Here is a 16760-nt window from a genome sequence, read left to right on the forward strand (position 1 = left end):
CCCATTTCTTCTTGACTCCACCAGTCTCCTCTTGACTCTACCTATCTCCTTTTGTCCCTACCTGTGGTCTCTATGTTCCCCTCAGTCTCTATTTGCCCCGCCCATTTCTTCTTAGCTTCATCAGTCTCTTCTTGACTCTACCTATCTTCTTTTGTCCTCATCCATGTCCTCTATGTTCCCCTTAGTCTCTATTTGCCCCGCCCATTTCTTCTTGACTTCACCAGTCTCCTCTTGACTCTACGTATCTTCTTTGTCCTCATCCGTGTCCTCTATGTTCCTCTTAATCTCTAATTGCCCCGCCCATTTTCTCTTGGCTCCACCTGTCTGCTTGTTGCTCCGCCCATTTCCCCATAGATTAAAAACAACGCTGTTACCTACATTCCGACTAAACTACAACTTATCAGCATTCGCAGTCTGATACCTTCACACCTAACTAGGAGGTCAATAGAAACAATACATCGAGTAGTAGCTTTGTTGCAGCTCAACTGGACCATAAATTCTACCTTTGAATTGCGTTTGTTTCATAATTCAGCCGGGGGCAGAGGCTAAGCAATCGAAACGCAGATTTTGAATGAAAAAAGTGCTGTTTAATACCGCGTGGGCACCAGCGCGCCAGCGCTTATTGCGTTTATCTCGAGGATTATATGGGTGGAAAGTGGGCACAACGAGGAAAAAACTGTCATTTGACGGGCGGTCAATGGGTTGGGCAGCTCGTGCACACGTTGTATTTACAAACTTGATGAAGTAACAGCAAACGTTCGCAAATTGTTACTGAAAAGTATTCAAGATAGTATTAGGTCTAATCACTCATCGTTTACATAATAGTCCAAGAGTCAATGACGATTTGACTTACAGTTTTGAAAACTTTGTGTTGAATTTAACACAAATCACATTTTTAAGGATTTTAGGTCCATCAATGCTTTTATGTTAACTTAACACATCACGCATGCATTGCTTGTTTTGTTATCTCGACAAAGTTTCCAATCCTTTTTACCCGTCATAATTCCAACAGGGTCTCGCGCCAAGTACTGTCTGTCGTTTTCAGTGGACATTCTAGTTGCACTATTAATAGAGTGAAATATATGTCAAGCTAGAACGATCTAGTTAGCCCGAAAATCCCTGTCTCCAACCAGCAACAATAGAGTATTACATTTTATTAGTGACCGGCGTGTCCGCGTTCCTTGCTCTTTTCTTTGTTCGCCGAGACCGCAGGAACAAAGTCGACGAGTCGTATTAGCAAAAATCTACGTCGTAGCGGTCCGCTGGGTCTCCCTTTTCAGCACTTCTTTTCATTTTCTCTCATCGAACTCGGTTCAGAGACCTTTTGCAACATTTTACTCAAGTACTGTTGGGAGATGGAAAGAATATCAGCCGGACGGTACAGGGAGGAGGTTCCCCACCTTTTTAAGCCCCCCCATTCCCCCCTAGCCAGTCAGTGACCTCTTCTTCTAGATAGAATTCTTTTAGCCAATAGCACTTAACCTCCAGCCCTCTATCGGTTTGTCCGTGGCGCCGCTACGCTGAAAAACTGAACCATCACGCGTCCAGTCTCGAACCTGTGGACCTTCCTCTCCCAAGTGTTTCGCAAAGGGTAAAATCGCAGAAAGTAGGATCTAGCCTCCATTGGGTCACCGTGACCCATGTGACCCAACGGGGGCCTATCGATAACGGTTGGCACTTTCATATAGAAAGATCGTATCGCGCAGTTCGTAACCGCAGAACCGAGTTTCGCGTCTATATTTTCTCTAAATCGTGCTCGACCGCTTTCAAGGCAAACGGCTCAAATAAAAGCGATACAAATCCGTGGACAAACCATTGAATTTCTACCGGATGCGAGATAGGTTAACAGTATTCCGGTCGGAGGAGATTTGCGGCTTTTCGCGTCGCGCTCTTCACCCATAAACACACTTCGTACCCGCGGCGACGTTTCATTGTTGCGCATCGTCTTGCCCGTGCACGTGCGTCGCGAATCACGAAAGTGTCTCAACTTTTGTCCAAATAACAGTAGTTGCCGAGACACGTTCCACGAAAGTTCTGGAAATGTTTGGACAGTTTTGGGTCAAGAGTACGAGCCGCGATCGGTGTCCGTGATCGGTCCGATAACTTCCGCCTGGGTTCTCATTGTGAGTATCAATTACGGTGCAGGATTTTTCAGATTGTTTTCAGGAAACAGCGGTGTCATGTTGGCGGTGCAAACCTAACCGATTACGTAAATACGGTAGGAAGTATTCCAAAAGAACGTTGGTTTCTTATTTACGTTGATAAGTACGGTCGAACAGTTGTCGCGCTCATAATTTTGTTCGTTTGTATTCGATTCCATCGTTATTAGGTTGTAGTTTAGTCGGAATGTAGGTAACAGCGTTGTTTTTAATCGATAGGGAAATGGGCGGAGCAAGAAGGAGATGGGTGGAGCCAAGACAAAATGGGCGGGGTAAATAGAGACTAAGGGGAACATAGAGGCCACAGGTGGGGACCAAAGAAGATAGGTAGAGTCAAGAAAAGACTGGTGGAGTATAGAAGAAATGAGCGAACCAAAGATGAAGTGAGTGGAGCAAACAGAAAAAGGGTGGAGCCACGAGAAGATGGATGGAGTCAAGTAACGATCAAATCCTTATTATTATTACAGCCTGTGCCTTATTTATGAGATAGTTGATATCAAGATACGACTCGGATCCCTCTAGGCTCAATATCGTTAAATCATCGGAGCTCGAACACACACCCCACTCCTACGCGTCGAGAGGATTTTTCGCAATTTCCTTGACGACGAAAATGCTTCGATTTGTCATGTAATCGACACGTGCATCGAGCAGCCTCCACGCAACGATTTCACCGCTCGAGATCGAGATCGCCGTCGCGTATCGATCGGTATTTCGAGCGAGTCGAGCCCGAGCACACGTGGGAGGCGAAATAAATGCTATCCTAGACTGGCGAGCGTTCAGTGGCGTAACCAGTAAACAAACTCGGAAAAGAAGGACACCCTACGAATAAACCTGTTCGGTTGGCTTGTTATCGGCGAAATGTGAAACGGGTTATTAAAAGCGATCGCTTTATGCACAGAGGGGAAACGGGGAGGGAATGATACGAAGCGACGCTCATTTAAGCATGCGTGCGAACCATTAGGCTGTTTCGTTTCATTTCATTGACGAACAGGCACGAATGAATTCTGTTCCCAAGTGTTGTTTATCGCTACCTCCGCGAGACTGCCGATGGGAAGTTGTAACGCAACTGGCATTCTTCTTTAAAAGGAGCGCGAACATATTCGAATGAAATTTATTCTATAGATCGAACAGAGGCTCCTGCTTGGTCGACTCTTGATTGGATGTGTCATATGGCAGGGTTTGTTAAAGAATCGACCTCGATCGTAGTCTGTTGTAGGCGTGGCCAACCGTAATTGAACTAGGGACCCCCCTCTCGAAGTTAAGGTGCACCTTCTCCGCCTCTGGACGCATAGCCATGCCTTTGGCTACTAGGTTCCGCCCACTAACCCTTCGCCACGCCTTTACTCATTTAAGACAGCCCAAAAAATTACGGACCCTCCCCTTGGAGGTAGGGAGCATATTCTTTGCTTTCAGGCGCATAGCCACGCCCTTTTAGTTACTAGACTCCTCCCCCTGACACTTTGTCACGCCTTCCCTTACTCAACTAAGGCAACCCAAAGATCCAAAGAAGAAAGTACAAAGTTTTAGGTGACAAACAAGGATCAAATAACACGTAAACTAAAATCACTCTACGTCACGATATAAAATGAGATAAAAAACAGAAAATCGAGGCATTGGGCGTGGCCAATTAAATCCGCGAAGGCCAAACCGATCGATCAGATCGATCGTCGAGCAAACCGAGAACTCTACGGCGAAACGAAAGGAAAAATGGCATTCTATACCGATCGGTGACGCAAGATATCGTGGGTGCAATGACAGCGGGCAGCAGCTGATCCTCGCAAAGGGCCGTGTAAGCGTGTTTGCCATCGGGTGACCCGTCGATCCGTGGACTCGTTCGTTCGCGGAGACCGGTTTCCGCTCGTAACCAACCGGAGACAGAAAAGTACCGCGTCGAAACCAGACCGCACCGCGGCGGTAGTATTCCCGTCCCACGTGAACCTTACGCGACCAGAAGCGCACCAGCCAGAGCTCTCCCGCACCGGTGCCATCCTCCAGTGTTTACCGCGACGTCGACGCGTCTCTCTTCCACGATTATTCACGCGTTCGCGCCTCGAGCAATTTTTATCGACGCTACGAGAGTGTGATCCTTTGTCTTCGAAGGTGGAATCACGGCTCGCGGTCGCCCTGCGGCTGAACACCTCTCGTGCACGATTGTACGCTTGCAAAAAGTGACATTTGTTAGCATCAAATTATCCAGACGAATTTTTAGTTAGAAGTTCAGAAGTCGCAGATTCGCTCCAAGGTGAAATTTCAATTGCCCTCGTTCCGTGGAGCTGCCAGACACTGGTCATTGGGTACTTGATTCTGCAGACGCAGAAAGTGGAATCTTCATTAACGTGGGACAGTTGAGGTCTCCCTGGTTTTTGCTTCGGCCTCTAGACGCTGACAGTAGAATGGTTCGCCTTTGAAGGTGAAATCGCGGTTGCCTACATTCTGTTGCTCTATCGGGCTCGGGTAATTTGGCGCACAATTCAGACGAGAAGGTGTTCCTTTCTGTTATTGGTCTGTTAAAGTCTCCTCGGTTATTGCATCGTGTTCCAGGAGCTGAAAATAGAATATGTTCTGTGCGCATTACTTCAACGTTCCTTTGGTTGAAATTTGATTCAAAGTTAAAACAAAATCTATTTGTCGCCCGAGATTGATGAGTAGCCACGCCCACTACAGCGTTGGGACCGCCCCTCCGCTGTGGATGGTCCTCCGCGCACGCGGGGGCGTGGTTGAATCGTTCGATGGGCAAAAGCTAGAATGGTAGTTTGTCTTGCGTCCAAGAAGTTGCTGGCTTTACCAGAATTTTCCAAGACGAACCAGTAGAATACTTTGTCCTTGGAACAGAACCCTGCATTCAAGACCTGTTGAGAATTTTGGGAATTTTGGGAAGTCTTTTTGTATTCCCCACTAAAACACTTCCCAGGCCTGAGTAGATCTTCCCTTGTATCGATCTTGACACCATCGATGCAGAGACTATCGTACTCGCCTTAGCGACCAAGGAAATGGCCGCATGGCTTTAAAGACACCTTGTATACACCCTGTCGCAATTACTTCCGAGGCTGATTTCGTATGCGTTGGCAGCGATCAGAGTGAAACTGCGACGTCGCGAAACGCGCGACGATGACGGAGTCATGTCGATCGTTCGATTAATATAATTCTCTGGACAGCTATGAGCTGAAAAACATAGAAATCGTAGGCGACCACTCAAGGTGGTGCTTCTCGTTCGTCCGCGTTTATTTCGCTTCTTCTATGACTCCAGTCCAACGCATCGATTGTTGTTATTGTTGTTATTATTATGGACGCGTCCTCGTTGAATATTCATAGCCAGCTGAACTTCATCGACGATGAGAATCGTCGCCACCTCATGTTTCATTCATGCCAACTTTCGCGTTATGAGGCATAATGGGATGCGAGAACAAGAAGTAGGTTAATCCGCGTGCAAATCGATCGATTATTATTAAGTCGGTTCGGTTTAACGGGCTAACGCGTGAAAAAATTGACGGGGTGACGCGATACGAGTATTGGAAAGGACAGGGAATTTCGTCGAAAGGGCTAGTTTCACTTTATTGGGTTGGAATGGGCAAAATAGAGACTTGTAGGCTGCTCGTGGCTAGTCCACGCCCACCGTGGAACGCCCCTTCTCCCGCTCATGCGCCGTAAAGCACGCCCCCACGTGCGCGGAGAACCAGCCACAGCAGAGGGGCGGTCCCAAAGCTGCACTGGGCGTGGCTATTCATCAATCTCGGGCGACTAATCGATTTCGTTGACTTTGAATCAAATTTCAACCAAAGGAACGTTGAAATAATACATACAGAACATATTTCACTCAAATTCTGCTAATTTCCACACCAGCCCATAAAACACATAAAAGTTTAGGAACAACGATGTAATCACGAAACGTATTCGTATCGAAAACGATACACCAGAGGTCAAAACCTAACTTAAAATCATTCCAGCCGAGGACGGGACAACACTTGTCGGTCGTTCGACGCGCGAGTTCTCGTGATTGCCAGTCAGCAGGATATCAAGTGGCTCGCGGTGTTGAATACAGGTTCGACAGTCGCTTTACGGGCGTCGTTCAAATTTAATGCCAGCCGACGACGGTATTAGGTCATTACTAAACGCGCGTGACTTTTCTTTTTCCACCGAAACGACACGACGCCGACGCGGCGACTTTCACGCGCGCGAGCGCACGGTTGTAAACACAACGCGCGTTTCGCAATCGGGTGCTGCAACCCGAGACGGTCCCTCGTAGCGACCAAGAATCCGGAATTTTGGGTACACATCCTCCTTTATTGGTCCTCGAAAGCGAGTCTGGGTGAACAAGACGCGAAAGCGGTAAGTCCTTTCTTTATTGTGGTCGGATTGGTCTGGGTAATAAATAGTTGGACTGCCGATTTTATGCATTCGTGATGCATAATAATACGGAGAACATACTTAAATATGTGTAATGTATGTTGAATATATTTTACAATTATTGTAATAATATCGTTATTTCATTTTGCGTAAGTGCTCATACCTTTTGGTTATGTTTAGCATGTGCCTATTATATTAGTTAGATTAAAACATGGAAATATTCACGTGAACTTCTATTGATTCAACAAAACACGCTTCGCCTAAATAATAAATCAAGTTAGGTTAGATACTGAATAGACGATTTTCTATTCACGTTCTTTCATCTGGTCTCGACGAGTGAAAAGTAAAAGTATACCCGCGGCAGATGCGTGAATAGAGCCTGAAACGTATTATTACCGCGTCACGTGGTGTTACATAACCTCTAATTTCTAAATCTGTGCTCTCATCTTCGCGTGCTGCTCGTTGAACCTCCCGACGTGTACGATTAAGGGATTATATATATATATCGCTTCGTTCATAGATGCTATTTCCAATGAATTATTCTTTCGTTGCATACGACTCGCAAAAGTTTTATCAGAAAATGGGAAAAACGCGAGGTGGAGAATACTTTACATGGTCACGTGACGTCACGTAGCGCGCAATAGGGCGATAACGGTGTATCTCTAAGCAATTTGAAAACGATTCGCTGTCGCATGACTCATTTGTAATGCGTTTGCTCGAGACTCTGTTCCGTATACAGGGTGGCTTGGTAATTACACCCAAGTGATTTTCAAAACTTGAGAATTCATCGAGCCGCCATACTATGACGATAAACTGTACGATACTTAATAAAAACTGTATTCCGCTCGTAAAGACTGAAACACTGGCAAAGACTGAAGTTAGCTGTTACGCATATACAGGGTGGTTTTAAAGACTATTCGTTACCTCTACTGCACGACTCTGAACATTGATACACATTTGAATAATAAATTCGATATCCGTCGAGTCGTCTTGTTCCCCATTACTAACGATCGACCTTAATTTCACTTGCAGTTCGAAAGCGTCGGTACCCAGCGCCGGGGGGACCAGTTTCCAAGTAGTCAGAGGCCACCGTTCACGTTAATCATCCTCCCCGTCTTACGTACGCGCCTAAGAACAATGACGGCCAATTGTCCGTAATTAGAACGCCGAGTTTACCGTACGAATCAAACGCAGCTGTTCGGTTCTGCACGCTTATGCTTTGCGACGTACACTCGCAGAAATTTTCGAGGGGAATGCGTCCGATGCGCGACTAGTCTCGTCTCGAACATGGGACCCAAATATCATAGGCTTGGAAATCGTATTTATAATAACAATTCGCGAAACGAACACGACGCGCGATTGAAATATTTCGATTGGCGTGTCTCGAAATGCAGGTTTCGCCGTAAGCCTTCCAGAAAGGCCAGAACCGGATGTCCATATCGGTTGGGCTATCGGTCGAAATAGAACGAGTGCAAAGGGTTAAAAGCTTCACGCTGGGAGACGGCACAGAGCCGAAAGCCCCACCGAGAGCCAAGCTCTGAATATTTTAGTCGACGACACACACGGCCTTCTGACTCTCGAATCGTAGTAGCCACGGTGGGTTCAAAGCTAATGCAGCCAGCGTAAGATGGAATGGAATGTCCTTTGTGAACCGGCCGTTTCACCTCCATATACGTACTTGCGCCGATCGCTTAGCTAATATCTCGGGAACCAGTCGAAAACCGCCGGATTCCAACGCGGACGACGTTATTTTTATTTATATTATATATCGAGCTGGAATATACACGCGTTGCTGTGTCTGGTTAAATGGAAAAGAGAGAAAAGAGAAGGCACACATTTATGATATGAAAAAGAAAAGGAAATCAAAGAAACGGTACAAATAAGAAATATTGATGAAAGAATTAAATCGAAACTGATTAATCAGAACGCAAAGTTTAGAACCACTCTGTATATGTACAGGTAGTTCTGATCTTTAGAACCACCCTGTATGTGTGCACCAACAATTTTTAGTTTTTAGAACCACCCTTTATATGTTTACCAACTAATTTCAAACTTTAAAGTCACCTTGAATGCGTAGACTTAAAATAAACCGACATTTTGTTATTAGTTCCTCGCGCTGCCAGTAGAGGGCAAGCACCGACGGCGGCCATATTGCGATCTTAAAACGCCACCTGCGGAGTTTAGACCGAAAATTAAGAATAATCGCTTCGTTTTACGACCACGTATTTCTTGCATCGCGCTCTCCAGCTCTGATATACCTCAAATTCATCATACCGCGACCCATAATTTGTAAAATGACAATTTTTATTTCACTGACTCTCCCTGGCTCTCTCTGTTACTCCGTGGTTCTCCATGCTTTCTAATCTCGTTACGTGCTTTTCTATAACCGTACTTACCCTTTTCTATCGGTATCTCTTCAATCTACAAGCTTCTGCCCTTCTCTGTTTTTGTCAGGATCACCCTGGCTCTCTCTGGCTCTCGTAAAGTGTCCGAGAGCAAAACGGCGCTAGATGCTAGGATAATATCCTTCGAATGTTGAGCAACGCGTCTTAGAGACAATGAAAGCGAATTAAGCTGATCGAACGAGCCCGATAATTATCCTCCATTGACAAAGCTCATTGTCCCCTGTCGTCCTCGGGTATGAAATATCGTATCGGCCGAGAAAACCGTGCAAAGATTTTGCTGGAAAACTGGGACGGGCGCGTGCTGCAATTCAATTGTTTCGAGACGAGCTGCCCCGGCTAATTGCAAAACGAATGCCGACGTATCGCGATTTAATGGGGCAATTCTGCATAAAAGCGCGCCACGTGTGCTTTCCAATTACGCGTGTGCGTGTGCGCTCGTCGAAAGTTTCGCGGAACGATCTCGTAATCGGACGAAAATAACATAATCGAGTCGTGGAAAGGGTCGACTCGGATATTCCCATTTCTGTTTATTCTCAGGTGCTGATTTACGTCGATTTAAGGCTTGACACCGCCATTTTGGGTACTCTCTGGAGTATTTTTAACCTAACACCACTTGAGATGCTGGAAGTTACTTCGACAAAATTACTTGTCTCTTACGGAAACAAATTTATTATTTAACCCTTCTATTCTGTTTTATATATTGATTCTATTCGTCTCTGTTTTAGAAATGAATCGTGTTAAACTAGAATTGACTACGAATCAAGACCCTATACAACAGAAATATTCCAAACCAAATTATTCATCTGTACCTTTAAATTAGGAATGAGAGGTTCAGTGAACGTCTTAGATTGCTCGGTCGAAGCGTTAAAGAATTCCTAATTGCATTAGGAGTCGATCGATTATTTATTTTGAAACGTTTCGGTGATTCCGCGGTTCTTTTAATTAGTCGAGCGGACGTTGCATTGCGATAGATCTTTCCCACAGCGGCGATATGCAAAATTCGACATTAGCCGGAGCGTGATCTATCGGCGTCCTTAATTAGTGGCTTGCCACATTTATCTCGAGTATTTAGCAATCCTAATCGGTGCTCTTCCGGTGGTCGCGTGATCTCGAGCGATAGATCGATCTTATCTGTGAAAAGTGACCCCTGTGCAGACATCGGGCTATATAGGGTGAGGCGACGGCAAAATATAGAATCATTAAGCATGTATATGTTCATACTCGTTTAATTCTAGATTTGGGAATTAATTTTTATTGTCTTCAAGTTTAAATTAGATGCGCCTGTACTTAAGTTGGTAGAGTTTTACACATACCAATCTGGTCTATTTTTACTAGGACGAAAATGTAACCACAGAGATCACAGAGCAATCTTAACTTTCATAGTTCCTCTTTTTATCTCAAATAACAAAGATATCTACGTAGACGTTTTTTTTTATGAGACACCGTGTATATCTACTAAAAATAGAAAACCGTAACCTATAATTACGTTGAAATCCCAGTGGTGAATCCCTTTTATCGTTTCAATCGCTTGAAATAGCGAGGATATCGAGCACTGGTTCGTTTCAATCGCGACATCCGGTATATATGCATAGTCGTCGAAAAACGTAGGCGCGTTCACGGTGCAACCCTAACGTGAGAAATCACTTTCATCGCTCCTCCGTCGCGTGGAATAAAAGGAAAAAAAAAAAAGAGAGCAAACGAGAGGAGTGGGCGAGAAAAGAGAGTGTCTTCGCGTAACAAGCCGATCGAATTACCGCCAGTCGGAAACTGCTTAGGCTAATTCCATCCGATAGGCCAGTTTTCTATTTCTCTTCCTATGACAGTGCGTTGAACCACCCCGGTCAGGCTCGGGGGATTCAACGAACCGCGAAACTTTAGGAACGTAGGAAAAGGGTCGAGAGCTGCGATCCGGGTCACTGGTTCGCTTTGAGGGGATGAAACCTTCCGTTACTTCTTTTTTTTACTTTTATTCCGTCGATCACAGACCACTTTTCGACGATAACAACCGTGTTTATCGACCCATAAAATCTTGTCGATTGCTCGTGCATACATCATCATCGTCGCGTGCTTACTTTTATCCGACCGCTTTACTGTATCCGATCTTTCGTTTACTTGGGACTGGAGCAGTGTTAGATTTATATGTGAACTAGCTGAGTTTATGTGTACAAGTTTGTGAGCGAGTTTATACATTCAAGTTTATATATGAGTTTATATAACCAAGTTTATATATGAGTTTATATAAGCAAGTTTATAAATGAGATTATATAACCAAGTTTATATATGAATTTACACAATCAAGATTATATTATATGAGTTTACATATACAAGTTTATACATGAGTTTACATAACCAAGTTTATATATGAATTTATATAGTCAAGATTATATTATATTAGTTTACATATCGAAGTTTATATATGAGTTTATATAATCAAGATTATATTATATGAGTTTACATATTGAAGTTTATACATGAATTTATATAATCAAGATTATATTATATGAGTTTACATAAACAAGTTTGTATATGAGTTTACACAACCAAATTTATAAATGAGTTTACACAACCAAGTTTATATATGAGTTCACATATACAAGTTTATACATGAATTTATATAACCAAGTTTATAAATGAGTTTATATAACCAAATTTATAAATGAGATTATATAACTAAATTTATAAATGAGTGTATATAACGAAGTTTGTATGAATTTACGCACAAGCTCACATTATTTGCAACTCGAATCAAATTTTTTTCGACTCGGGCATGCATCTTCGCTGTTTGTTTACGAATTCTGGAACGCAGATCTGCGCCAGAGTGGGCGATTCACCGCCAGTGTTGCAAGGTGAAATTTGTCATGGAAAAAGGGCACAGAGAATCACCGCCATGTCACTTTCACCCGTGTCGTAAATAATTTAACCGCCAACGAACGGTGCCAAGAAAGGATTGGCGCACGGTGGCAGATTCCATCACTTTGTTCAACAAAAATGAAAATGTAACAATTTTTATATCTGTAACATCGATTTCATTTCTGCAATCTTTATTTTTCCGCGACCTTCCAAGGTCGCCTTTCCTTTTCCATTTAATTTCGGTGAGATAGGATCAAAGTTCAAACGACCTTGCGTGCACGAGTATTTAAATAAATAATTCGTATTCGAATAATCGTTTCGACATCAATTTTCAGTACGGTGCCGATATCTCTGATAATAATTATCAGAGTTCTAATCTTTCATTTATCTAAATTCTCTTATCACATTTTTGTATTCGTATCGTTTACTCGTAAAAAAGCAAAAGTCAACGTAACCTCAGCGTTAAACATACCTGTTACGAATCCCGTGCCAGATTCTCGTGATATGTTGACGAAAATAACTCGAACCGATTTTTCACGGGTCCTCCGCCAGTTTCCAAAAAAGGACACAAAGGTGCTCGCTCGCGCCTCGTTAACCCACAATTTAAAAAGCCGGTCACCCCTTTCCATCCGATAACCCGTCTGACAAGTAGAGCGTCTTGCCCGCAGGTGCAGCTGGCTTTGAAGGCGTTGGCGTTTTCGAGCGGAAATCGGAAACGACCACCGCGTGATGATGCATACGTCACGAGAAACCCGACGGAATTTTACCGAGAAGGTACCATTCACCGTGTCCGCACTAAAAAAAGAGCACAGATTCACGCAAATCCATTTTTATCGGTACCTTGTTCTCATGCGGGAAAAATTGCATAAACATTACCTATAGAAATTCTGTGTCTGTATATTAAATTAAAACTGTAATTTAAGTAGTTAGACTAAATTCCGAACCTCTCAAGTTCTCAACCTGATTTCCATTACAGAGAATCTATGCACGTATGAAGTCTCAACCTGATGGACATTACGAATGTATTTCCATACACATAGTTTAGTAGATAGGAGATTTTGTATAATGGTATTCTCGTAACAGATGAAGAATATAAGAAGAATGTCCATCAAGTTGAGACTAGCTTATCAGGTCGAGAACTTAGACAATTGCTAACCTTAACCTAACTGAATAGTCGAACAAATATTTTCACTCAAACTATAATTATAAAAGAATTGAATGTAAGGTACAGGATTAATTTCTACGTCTAATATTCCAGCTCTTCATTTGAATAAGAAATTTTCATCCAGAGTTGAGAGGTCCGTCTCTTTCCCTCGTCTCACCTCTCTCTTTTTCAACTTCTTTACTACCTCCCCTCCGAGATGATCACTTCCCCTTCTCCCCGCGTTTCCCTTCCTACGAACGGCGATCTTGGCCGCGACGCGGCGTCGCGGAGGGGCAAAGAGGGCACGCGGGGCGCCGAGCACTGGCGCCGTCCTGCTGCACGCATTTTTCCACGTCGATCCGTGCCGCGGCACGAGGCTTTAAGCCCTCTTTCTGGGAGAAGCTATAACGCCCGGCACGTGACCGCGTACACTCCATCGAATTCCGTTCATTCGAACGTGTGTCGGTGGACAGAACGATCCGAATAACGAATCGCGTACGGCGATATAGGTTCGCCGATGATCGAACGCGTTGTGCACGTTCCTCGACTTGAAATCGACTCCTTAACGTTGGCGTGGACTTGCACGTTTCATCCTTAACCACGTAATGCGTTAGAACCATAGGGAATTTTATAGTGACACCCCCGTTAGTAATGGGGTATGATTTAATCTGATTCGATGACCAATGCGTTGGGTCACACTGGGTCACTTGAAATTTACCACGTCTGATACTAAAAATTGTCCATGTCGCACGCATTGGGCCACCTAAAAAGTCCCAATACTTCGCACACTAGATCGCTTACAAATTTTTATGAGCCATACTGTGGGTCACTACATAATTTCCATGGCCCTCTCTGGGGTCACCAGAAAATTTCCATGAGCTACACACTGGCACATTTAATCATTCTCACGTTTCACACTAAATCACATAAAAATTGTCATGCTCCACACATTGGGTCACCTGAAAGGCATCATACTTTACACACTGGGTCACTTAAAAATTTCCATGACCCATACACTAGGTTACTTAAAAATTCCAAGGCCTCACACTCAATCACTCAAAAATTTTCATACTCCACACATTGGGTCACCTAAAAAGTCCCATTCACTCACTGGGTTACTTAAAATTTTTCATGACCCACTCTGGGGTCACCAGAAAATTTCCATGACCTACACACTGGCACACTTAATAATTCTCACGCTTCACACTCAATCACATAAAAATTGTCATGCTCCGTACATTGGGTCACCTGAAAGGCACCATACTTCACACATTGGGTCATTTAAAAATTTCCATGACCCACACACTGGGTCACTTCATAATTTCCACGATCCATACGGTGGGTCACTTAACTATTTCTCAGCAAAGAGTACTAGCGATGGTCTACTTATCTCTAAATTCGACACGCTCTCACCTTGACCCCTCGCGGTCTTCCGTCGAATCAGGCTCGCCCGGAATGCACTTGAAATGCGAAAATCTGGATCGCGAAGGGTTAAGTATCATATAGACGTCAGCTTTCCGAGGTAATAGCAAGGCTTCGCTAATGGACGATCGAACAGCAATTTCGAACGATCGATCGCCTAGGCGAGTTCCGAATCTGTTACTTTTAAAAGGCGCCGTTTCGAGAGGCTCGAGGGCCCAGCGATAAGGGCCGCGTAACGATAGGTCTCCGGCGTCGAAAGTATCCGGCGCTGTTCTAAATAAAGCCGGGGCTTTTTCACGCGAGACGAAGCACGCCTCTGCGTCCCGCGACCGCTTATTAAACGACGCGAAATTATAGCATCGCGTCCGTTCACGGCACGGTGTTAAATAATAACAGTAAACGAGATACTTTATTCGAACACCCCTGCGAAGCCAGCGTGGAAACGTCGTTAGGTCTAATATTCCTGGGGGTATCGAATGTTTCTCCGATCACCGATCGATTACCCTACCAAATTGCCCGTCGAAGGGGCTATTACGTCGCGCACGGTGATTGAATACGTGCCTCTAATAAAATTAACTACGCTTTTGGCCGAGAGGATATAAATCACGCTCGTTCTGATTTTCTTCGTTGTTTTGGGCTGTCTTCTGGGTCTCGCAGTGGGAGGAGTGCTTGGTTGTGACCAAAAGGTTCTCTAGTTCAAATCTCCGTCGTGATTATGTTTTTCGTTCAATTTTTCTTACGAAGAAAAGGCGACGATGCGACTACTTTTTAGAGATGAGGTGACCTGGTTCTTCGCGATTATACCTTATACCTAATCTGGTGGAAGGGTCGAACTATCGTGGCGACACCTGTTAGCTCCATATCACAAAAATCTATAGATTTACACTCCGAAGTTATCACCTTTCGTAGACCCTCCAAAGATCCTCAAGGATCACCTCACGAATCTTACGATACTCGCGATCCTCATATCGTACTTACCGATAAATCCAGCGTCGAGAATGTTGCGATCGTCATGCTCGGCGCTCGTAACGCGGCTAAATGCGCGAACAAAGCGACGATTAGGTCGAGAGAATCGGTGGTGAGCGTGACGTACGGTAGGATATTACTTTCCCATCGGAGGAGGACGGATCCGATCGGTTTTCTCTTTTCCAGTGACATCGCGGGGCGCCTGTTTAAATATAATTTTCTTATCGGACCCGGTGAAAGGTACGAATAAAATATACGCGGAGTGCATCGACTCGCGTCAATCTCTCACGCCAGGCCGTGGAACTTCCGTGCGGGGAATAATTGGCACGGTATGCGAGCGAGAGAGCGTTCCTTAAAAAAGAAACCAAACGACGACGATACTCGAGACCGGTCTCGCGAAATTCGATTTTTCGTGGCCCGCGGGGCGTTCGATTCCTGCTTACGGAACTGCATTCTTTCTGGGAATTATGCCGAGTCCGCGAATCGTAACCTTACGATTCACCTAAACGTGCGAACCGTGTTCGTGAAATCATATCCACGGGGAATCCCAATTCGCTATCTGGGGCTAAGTAGTTGTCAATTGCTTTTTCTTGGGCTTCTAAGCTAGCCCTAATCCCATTTTCTTAGTTAAGTTAGGGGACTCTTAGAGGGTTGTGAAGTGGAGGACATGGTAGCTAGAGTTTGGCGGGTTTAAATCAAGGGGTAAAGGCGTTAGGTAGCTTAGGTTCCAAAATAGACGTCTGAGTCATAGGCTCTCTTGGTGCTACAAACCTCGTTGTATGGCTCATTCGATATAAGGTCTAGGGATATTTCTGTTTCTCAAGTTGTCTCGCCTTTCGTCCCTCAAATTGTCACAAGTCTTGTTTTGCAAGTTGTCACAACCTGTGTCTCTTAAATTGTCTGTAATAATATCCCTTAAGTTGTCGTGGTTTCTGTTCCTAAAATTATCACGATCAATGTGTTCAAGTTTTCACAACTCCTGTTGCTGAAATTGTCACAAGCCTTGTTCTCATGATGTCACAGCTCCTGCTCCTCAAGTTGTCACAATCTATGTCCTTAAGGTTGTCACAATCTATGTCTCCAAAGTTGTCACAACACATGCCTCCCAAGTTGTCACAACCTGTGTCACACAAATTATCACATGCTATGCCTCCAAAGATGTCACAACTCTAATTCCTGAAGTTGTCGCACTTCGTACTCCCCAAGTTCCCAGAATCTATGCCTCCAAATACGTCACAACTCTTATTCCTTACATTATCACAACTCTTATTCCTCAAGTAGTCACAACCTGGGTCTCCCAAATTGGCACAATCTACGTCTCCCCAGTTGTCACAATCTATGCCTCCAAAGATGTCACAACTCTTATTCCTTAAGTTGTCACAACTCTTACCCTTCAAGTTATCACAACCTATGTTTCCCAAGTTGTCACAACTCTTATTCCTTAAGTTGTCACAACTCGCGCCCTCCCAA

The 16760-nt window shown here is 44.3% G+C and overlaps 1 protein-coding gene across 3 annotated transcripts in view; it reads left to right on the forward strand.

Annotated features, from left to right (window-relative positions):
• LOC128894159 (pleckstrin homology domain-containing family G member 3) overlaps positions 1 to 16760 on the forward strand; it is a 56971-nt gene that overhangs the window by 17977 nt on the left and 22234 nt on the right. The window contains exon 1 of one of the 3 annotated variants that reach the window (XM_054155683.1): positions 6364 to 6485. The exons of the other annotated variants lie outside the window; for them this stretch is intronic. The gene's annotated coding sequence lies outside the window, so the exon portion shown is untranslated. Of the gene's footprint in view, positions 1 to 6363; positions 6486 to 16760 lie in introns of those variants that run through there. 3 annotated transcript variants of the gene reach the window in all.

The sequence above is a fragment of the Hylaeus anthracinus genome, unplaced genomic scaffold (assembly GCF_026225885.1).
Source record: "Hylaeus anthracinus isolate JK02 unplaced genomic scaffold, UHH_iyHylAnth1.0_haploid 0, whole genome shotgun sequence".
Classification (NCBI taxonomy): domain Eukaryota; kingdom Metazoa; phylum Arthropoda; class Insecta; order Hymenoptera; family Colletidae; genus Hylaeus; species Hylaeus anthracinus.